This window comes from Macaca mulatta, chromosome 15 (assembly GCF_049350105.2).
Source record: "Macaca mulatta isolate MMU2019108-1 chromosome 15, T2T-MMU8v2.0, whole genome shotgun sequence".
In the NCBI taxonomy this organism is placed as follows: domain Eukaryota; kingdom Metazoa; phylum Chordata; class Mammalia; order Primates; family Cercopithecidae; genus Macaca; species Macaca mulatta.
Genome location: NC_133420.1, coordinates 118,850,570 through 118,859,605, shown reverse-complemented (window position 1 = coordinate 118,859,605; position 9,036 = coordinate 118,850,570). Strand labels below are relative to the sequence as shown.

Genomic DNA, 9,036 nt, shown 5'->3' with positions numbered 1-9,036 from the left:
AATGCATTGATATGCACATAGCGTATACTTTCTCCCGCTCACAGCTTTCTGATAATGAATTTGGCTTCCACCTCAAGGTAAATGCATCATGAACCCATGGTTCATCTAAAGGCCACTTTGTGTAATAATTTTTTTCTTTATTTCTAAAAACTTTAAAAAATAAAAAACAGTACCAAATCTAAGTCACATTGTTTCCTCTTGAATTGCTGTATATTTTTAGCACAGGCAACAACTGCAGTAGGGTCAGGGACAAATTGTCTTTTTAAGCTACGGGAGTGTCTGCTGCACTCACTAAACACACTGGGATATGCTGTCATCTTTGTAGTTGAGGGGGACACATTGGTGGATGGTTTTTGCATTTGTGTGCTTTTTGTTGGTGATGTCACTGTTTAAAATGGTCCCCAGCAAAGTGCTGAATGTCTAGTGTTCCTGAGTGCGAGAAGGCTGCAGTGTGCCTTATGGAGATAATTCGTGTGTTAGATAAGCTCAGTTCCGGCATGAGTTATATATAGTGCTGTTGGTTGTGAGTTCAATGTTAATGAATCAAAAATATGGTTCATCCATAAAAAGGAAGAGGAAATTCACCAATCTGCACTTGAGGCTGCTCCAGAAAATGCTAAAGTAATATCTATAGAGCATGATGAAACCACAGAAAAGATAGAAAAGCAACTAAATTTATAGATTCATTAGCTGATGACTAAAGAAAATCCCCAAGCCCCCACATCATAGTGGACAGAGTTGTGAGGCTGAAAGCCAAGGAAATTTGCAGTCACATTACTCAGGGTCAGGAAAATGCCAGACCTTGCTTGGCTAGTACTGGCCTGGCTTGCATGTTTCAAAAGGCAATGTGGTGTGAAAAATGTTAAACTCGCAGGAAAGGCAGGTTCTGTAGATAGGGAGGCTAGTGAAGAATTTTAAAAACACCTTCTAAGTGTTACATAGGAAAAGCGTTATTTAGGACAGCAAATTTTCAACGATAATGAGACTTGTTTTACAAGGACATTAGCAAACAAAGTTATATAGCGTAAATGGTGTTTTGGTTGGTGAAAATGTTATGTCTGGAGCCCGGAAGGAACCTAACCCTGTGGTTCAGCTTTTGCTAAGTTGGTGTTTGCGGTGACTTTGTGGAATATAACTACCCCTAAATAATGAGAATAGGCTGTAACCCTGTCTTTTATTTCCTTCGGTTGCTTTTTGCACGGGTTAGAGCTTCCAGGACTAAGTTGAATAGTAGTACAGAGTGTGGGGACCTTTGCTGTGTTCCCGATTTCATGAGGAGAGCATTCAGTCTTTCACCATTATGTTTTGCAGGATTTTTTTTTTTTAAGTCAGGTTGAGGGAGTTCACCTTTATTCCTAGTTTTCTGAGAATTTTTTAAAAAATCATGAAAGATGTTAAGTTTCGTCAAATGCAGCCTAGTAATCCCTCTTCTAGGCATATACCCAAAGGAAATGAAATCACCACCTGGTAAGGATAACTGCACACCCATGTTACAGCACTTTTCACAATGGCCAAGGTATGGAAACAACCTGGGTGTCTATTAAAGGATGAATGGATAAACTATAGCATAAATAGACAATGGAATATTATTTAGCCTTTAAAAAAGGAGGAGATCTTGGCCGGGTGCATTGGCTCACGCCTGTCATCCCAGCAGTCTGAGAGGCCAAGATGTGAGAATAGCCTGAAGTCAGAAGTTCAAGACCAGGTTGGGCAACATAGTGAGAGCCCCGTATCTATAAAAAATGTATAAAAATTAGCTGGGCGTGGTGGTGTATGCTTGTAGTCCCATCTACTAGGGAGACTGAGACAGGAGGATCACTTGAGCCCAGGAGTTCAAGGCTGCAGTAAGCAAAGATCACACCACTCTACTCTAGCCTGGATGACAGAACAAAACCCTGTCTAAAAACAAAACAAAAAACAATAAAAAGGAAGATCTGCCATTTGCCACAATATAGATGGAGCTGGAACATATTTTGCTAAGTGAAATAAGCTAGACACAGAAAGAAAAATATTGCATGATCTCACTTATGTGGGGTCTCTAGAAAAAAAGAGATCAAATATATAAGAGGCAGAGAATAAAACAGTGGCTACCAAGGTTGGAGTTGAGGAGGAAATGGGGAGATTTAGGTCAAAAGACACAAAGTAACAAATAAATATGTAGAATGAACAAATGGAAAGGTCCAATGAACAATATGAGGACTACAGTGAATAATAGGGTATCATATTCAGGATTTTTCCTAAATGGGTAGATTACAGCTGTTTTTGCCACAGGAGGACTTATGAATAACTAAATGAGATGATGGAGATGTTAATTTGTTTCACTATAGTAACCATTTTATTATATATGTATCTTATAACATCATGTTTATACACAAAATTTATTTAAATAAATTTGTCAAATGCTTTACTGCATCAATTGATAAGATCATGTGAATTTTATTCTGTTAATGTGGTGGACTACATTGACAGATTTTTAAATATTGAACCAACCTTGCATCTCTGGATAAGCTTCATTTGGTTATGGTGTGTAATTCCTCTTAAAAATCGCTGAAATTGGCCAGGTGTGGTGGCTCACGCCTGTAATCCCAGGACTTTGGGAGGCCGAGGTGGGCGGATCACGAGGTCAGGAGATCAAGACCATCCTGGCTAACATGTTGAAACCCTGTCTCTACTAAAAATACAAAAAAATTAGCTGGGCATGGTGGCGGGTGCCTGTAGTCCCAGCTACTCAGGAGGCTGAGGCAGGAGAATGGTGTGAACCCAGGAGGCGGAGCTTGCAGTGAGTCGAGATCACGCCACTGCACTCCAGTCTGGGTGACAGAGAGAGACTCTGTCTCAAAAAAAAGAAAAAAATCGCTGATGTCTATTTGTTAATACTCATTGAAGGATTTTTATGTCTGCATGCATGAAGGATATTAATCTGTAGTTTTCTTTTTTTGTACTTCTTTGGTTTTGGTATTAGTGTAATACTGGTCTCATAGAATGAGAAGGGAAATATTTTCTCTTCTTATATTATCTGGAAAAAATTGATTATTGTTAGCATTGATTCTTCCTTAAACAGTAGAATTATCCAGTGAAACAACTTGACATGGCGATTTCTTTTTCAAAGAAAAATTTAGTTTTAATTTTAGAATTAAAATATCTATGCATCTAATTGAAGAAGATTGTTACAAAGAGTAAGTTCCCTGTGTCTATTCACCCATTTCCTTCTCCCACAGAGCAACTCTTAAATTTTTTTAGCTAACCTTTTGGTATCTTCCTCTAGGTCTTAAACAAAAATGCCTATATTGTTACTTCTTTGATTTTGCAGTTTAAAAATTTCTCTAAGACTTCCCAGTGTGGAATATGATTTATCTCCTTTCCTCCTTCCCTTCCCTAACCTGACAAGCAATTTCTGTCTTCACTTTCTCCCAATCTAATTAAATAGACATTTTTTTCTTATGCTTAGTAGTCAGCATTTCTATTACAGTTGCACCTTTCCAGCTGAACCATGGACTATACAATGATGATGGTGATGGTGGTAGTGGTCATGACAACCACAATAGTTAATACTCACAACCTGGGCAACATAGCAAGACCTTGTTCCTACCAAAAAAAAAAAAAGAAAAAAATCAGCTGAGTGTGGCAGTGCACACCTATAGTGCTACCTACTCAGGAGGCTGAAGCAGGAGGATTGCCTGAGCCCGGGAGGTCAGGGCTGCAGTAAGCTGAGATCGCACCACTACACTCCATCCTGGGCAATACAGCCAGACCCTGTCTCTAAAAAAATAAATAAAATAAAATAAAATAAATAAATAAAATAAAAAAATAATTAACATTTACATGGGGCTTTCTCTGGGCCAAGAAAAGATCCAAGGACTTCAATTTTCACAAAATTCTCACAAGACTGTTACAATAATCCTGATTTTATATGTGAGGACCATGGAGGTGAAGTGATTTGCTCAAGGTAATTCGGGCTTTAAGTGGCAAAACCAGAATTTGAATCCCACGCATTCTGGATCTGTATTCTGTGGGCATGGCCACTACCTTACAGTCTCTAACAAATTTATGTTTGTTCTTGAGTTAATAATAATCTTTTGTTGGTTGCTTATTTTTCTATATATTTATCACTTATGAATTTCAAGTTCTACTTCTGTTGTGAAAAGCTTCTGTCAATGTGTTTGAAGACATTAGCACTATTATTGTCTTCTTGAAAATATATTCTAGAGTTCTGGGCTATCTGTTCTCCAAGCCTGCTTATGGCTGGCATCCTGGACTCTCCCTCCTCTCCTGTCCTGAGGATTCCCTTCATCTCTCTTTTGTTTGGAACCCACTGTTTTCTGAATGCTAATCATGTTCTTTGTTGTTTTATTTCCTCATTTTGATGAACAACATCCTCTCAGCTTCCTGAGACAAAGGAATGGAAAGTAAATTTTGCAACTCCTTCATGTCTAAATATGTCTATTCCATTTTCACATTTAATTCATACTTTGGCTGGGTATTGAAGAATCTGTAGACAATCTGAATGTTGAAGATACTCCTCCATTATTTTTTAGCTTCTACTGTTGCTGTTGAGAATTTCAAAGCCATTCTGATTCCTACTGTTTGTATTTGACCTGCTTTTCCTCTAAGGAAACTTGTAAAGTCATCTCTCCATTCCCAGGATTCTGAAGGTCACTAATGATGTGTTCGATGGGGAACAATTCTCATTTAATGTGCTCCCCACTTGGTGGATGCTTTTCATTTGGCAAGTCAAATTCTTCAGTTATGATATATCTTCTTGAATTATTTTTCGATTCCTCCTGCCACCATTTTTTCAGTTCACTCTCAGAAACTCTCTTTATTGGAAGTTGTCCCTTCTGAAGTTGGTCAACTAATTCTTTAAAATTTTAAAAAAATAATTAATATCCTCAGAAACAAAACAAAAACCTCAGAAATAAGCAGTAACAAAGAGGCTGATAATCATAAATTTAAAACATGATATCAGAAAAGTCACATGAGATCCATATATTTGGTGACATTAAAATCAAGAACTCCTGTTCATCAAAACACACCATCACAGGAGTGAGAGGCAGATGACAGAGTAACAGAAAATATTTGCAATTTTATATCCAAGGAAATACTTGTATCCAGCATATATAAAGAACTTCTACACATAAAAAATGGAAAGCCAGTAAATCAATTGTCTATCAGCAACAGAATGACAATACCCTCCACCATATTATGACACAGCAAGAAGGCCCTCACCAGATGAGGTCTCTCTATCTTGGACTTCCTAGCCTCCAGAACTGTGAGTCAAATATATTTCTTTTCCTTATAAATTATTCAGTCTGTGGTATTCTGTTACAGCAGCATAAAGCAGACTAAGACACTTGTGTTTGTTGTCTTATCTGCATGGTATTCTGTTGTGTGAATATACCACAGTGCATTTGTTCATTCTGCTGCTGATAGACAATTGAATCCAATTTTTATGGATAGTGCTGCTGTGATCCTTCTTGCACATGTCTTTTGGTTTACATATATGTGCATCTCTGTTAGATATATACCTAGTAGTGGAACTATTGGGTTATAGAGTACTCATATGTTCAGAATTAGCAGATGTTGCCAAATGATTTTCCAAAACGGGGTTTTACCAATTTATACTCCCTCCAGTAGTGTATGAGAGTTCAGATTGCTTTAACACTCTCACTAATCCTTGGTATTGTTTTGTTTGTTCTTCACTTTAGCTGTTCTGGTTGATGGAGTATTGCTGTGGTTCTAATTACATTTTCCTAAAGCTGAGTACCTTTCATACCCATCAGAATATTCTCCTTTGTAAAGCACCTGTTCAAATTTTGCCCCATTTTTTATTGACTTTCCATCTTTTTAAAATTTATTTGTAGAAGTTCTTCATATATTCTGGATACAAGTACTTCATTGGACATAAAATTGCAAATATTTTCTGTTACTCTGTCATCTGCTTCTCACTCCTGTGATGGTGTGTTTTGATAAACACAAGTTCTTAGTTTTAATGTTGTCAAATATATAAATGTAGTGTGACTTTTCTGATATATTTTAAATTCATGGTTCTCTGTCAGCTCTTTTGTTATTGCTTATTTCTAAGGTTTCGGTTTTTTGTTTTGTTTCTGAGGATATTAATACTTTTTTCTTTTTTTTTTTTTCTGAGATGGAGTCTTGCTCTGTCACCCAGGCTGACATGCAGTGGTGCAAGCTTGGCTCACTGCAACCTCTGCCTCCCAGGTTTAAGCGATTCTCCTGCCTCAGCCTCCTGAGTAGCTGGGATTACAGGCATGTACCACCACACCGAGCTAATTTTTCTATTTTTTTTTCTTGGTACAAGATTTTATTAAAGATCTTTACAGAGCAACATCCAGACTCCAGAATATAGCTGCCAAGGAGACCCTGTTATGCTGTAGGGACTGGCTGGGTCATGGCAGGCGGCTCTGGCTTCCCACCCTTCTGTTCTGAGATGGGAGTGGTAAGCAGTATCTCATCTTTGGGTCCCACGATGCTCATGTGGTCAGGTAGGGGCTTCTTAGGGCCATCTTACCAGTTGGGTTCCAGGGCAGCATGATCTTCACCTTGATGCCCAGCACACCCTGTCTGAACAATACATGGCGCACAGCAGTGTCAACGTAGTAGTTAACAGGGTCTCCGCTGTGGATCATCAGGCCATCCACAAACTTCACGGATTTAGCCCTCTGTCCTCGGAGTTTCCCAGACACCACGACCTCACAGCCTTTGGCCCCGCTCTCCATGATAAACCGCAGCACACCATAGCAGGCCCTCCGCACAGCAAGCCCTCCTAGGAGTTTGTAATGCAGAGACTCTGCCTGGGCAATGGCACACAGACCTCTAGTGGCCACCTTTTCAGCATAAAGCTCTACACTGCCCTCTGGAAAGCCAAACCTCTTCTAAACTACAGCAGTCAGTTCCTGAATCCACCGGCCCTTCTCACTAAGAACATTCTGTGTTCTGGTGGCTAAGATAATGATTTCTGTCCTGGTTGGTGTAACTCGCACCTCAACTCCAGAGTAGTCATCTTCAGCCAGCTCCCGAGTAAGAAACTCATTCAGTTCAGCTTTGAAGATGCCATCAGCGGCAAACTTCCTCTTCTTGGAAATTTGCACAGCCATCTTCCCACTGCGCTCCGCCGAAAGGAAAGGCCTATTTTTTTTTTTTTTAGTAGAGATGGGGTTTCACCATGTTGCTCAGGCTGGTCTCGAACTCCTGACCTCGTGATCCGCACGCCTCGGCCTCCCAAAGTGCTGGGATTACGGGCCTGAGCCACTGCTCCCGTCCTGATATTAATGATTTTCTAAAGCTTTCTTTTTCCTACACAGCCTCTGTTTCTTCCCAGTCATCCTTTTCTGTTTACTTCTTCCCATCAATCACCTTAGTGGGTTTCTCCAAACGTCCTATGATTTTTGGCTCTCTGGTGATATTTAAGAGTTTTTTGTGCACGGCAACTTTCACACAGTATGGTAGGCTGAATGAATTGTCTCGTCAGAGGAATCCCTGTTTTCAATGTATATTTAGGTCGGTCCTCTTGGATTGTTTCCAATTCACCAAAGAATACACTTTCAGTTTCTTCCTGAAGGATAAAACACTGGCTTCCAAGTCTTGAGGTCCTTCTTGGAGAGGATGAGTGTCCCTAGTTCAAACCAGCTGGAGCCCTCCAATACAGATAAGTCTTGTTTTATCCTCTCCCTAGAATAAACCTCCAGTTTTCTATCAGAGAGGGGAGGGAGAAGTTTCTCACATGTGGGGAACAGTGGATAGGATCTGTTTGTGAAACTCCTTAAAGAGATCTGAAGCCAGCCTTCTGATTTATAGCCCACTCTTCTCCTTTTCTCCTGGAGGTCCATGGCGCTCACCATTTCTGAGCCGTTGGGGATTCTGGATTGTAAGTCAGACGCCTCTTGGACTTTCCCACTGCTGTCACAAAACTCAGCCTTCCAGGTTCTGCTGAGCCAGCTTCTACGCATCCTTCTGCTTTCTATCTTCAAAAAAATTTTTTGTTGTCTCTTTGTAAGTTTATATCTTTAAAAAGAAAAATCTCTTAACTATCATCTTACTAAGTTTTGGGGAAGGAGCCGACATAGATGAAGGCACTCAATCCACCATGTTTAACCAGAAGTCACTGCATTTAGCTCCCTAATCCATGTAGAATCTATTTTTGTGTGTGTCCAGTGTAGGGTAGTATAGATAATATACATGTTCTGAAGAGATATTCATTTGTTCCAAAACCATTTGTTGAGTTGTTCATTCTCTCTCTCCTCATTCAGAATGCTACCCTCCTTACCCAGACACTCCATTCTCGCTGTTCCTCTAGTGAGCCGGGTACTAGCCCATCCAGGAACAGGTCAGTGCTAGTTCCACACCTGGGTGTCCTTCTGCCAAATGTCTGCCTAGGATAGTCTCTGTCCTCCTTCAAGCCTTTGCATCAATGCCTCCTGACCAGAGAGGATCATGCACATCACATACTTAAAATTGCATGTTACCCCTATCACTCTCTTTCTTCCTCAAGGTTTTTTCCCCATAATATTTCTCCTCTCGAATTTCCTATGATGTTGACTCATCAGTTTTGGCTGATTGTCTTGCCCTGCCTCACTAGACTGTAACCTCTTTGATCCATGGATATGGACTGTTTTGGTTGTTATGCTATGCGCAATGCCTGTTGTTCATTAAACACATGTAGAATAAGTTAATAAACATGCTACATTTCCAAACAAACACAAACATGGCTGTTTTTGTACTTTCTACTCTGCACTACTTATCAATTTGTTTATTCCTGTAACAGTTTCACTCTGTTCCGTTTTCAATAGTTTTATAATTCACCTCAATATTGACAGAACAAATTGCCATTCATTGTACCTTTTTTTTTTTTTTAGACAGAGTTTCACTCTTGTCGCCCAGGCTGGAGTGCAGTGACGTGATCTCGGCTCACTGCAACCTCCACTTCCCAGGTTCAAGTGATTCTCCTGCCTCAGCCTCTTGAGTAGGTGAGATTACAGGCACCTGCCACCACACCTGGCTAAGTTTTGTATTTTGAAT

At 39.8% G+C, this 9,036-nt stretch overlaps 1 pseudogene; it reads right to left on the bottom strand.

Moving 5' to 3' along the window:
• Positions 1-6,291: 6,291 nt before the first annotated feature.
• On the bottom strand, positions 6,292-7,143 carry LOC695523 (small ribosomal subunit protein uS3 pseudogene; annotated as a pseudogene).
• Positions 7,144-9,036: the final 1,893 nt, after the last annotated feature.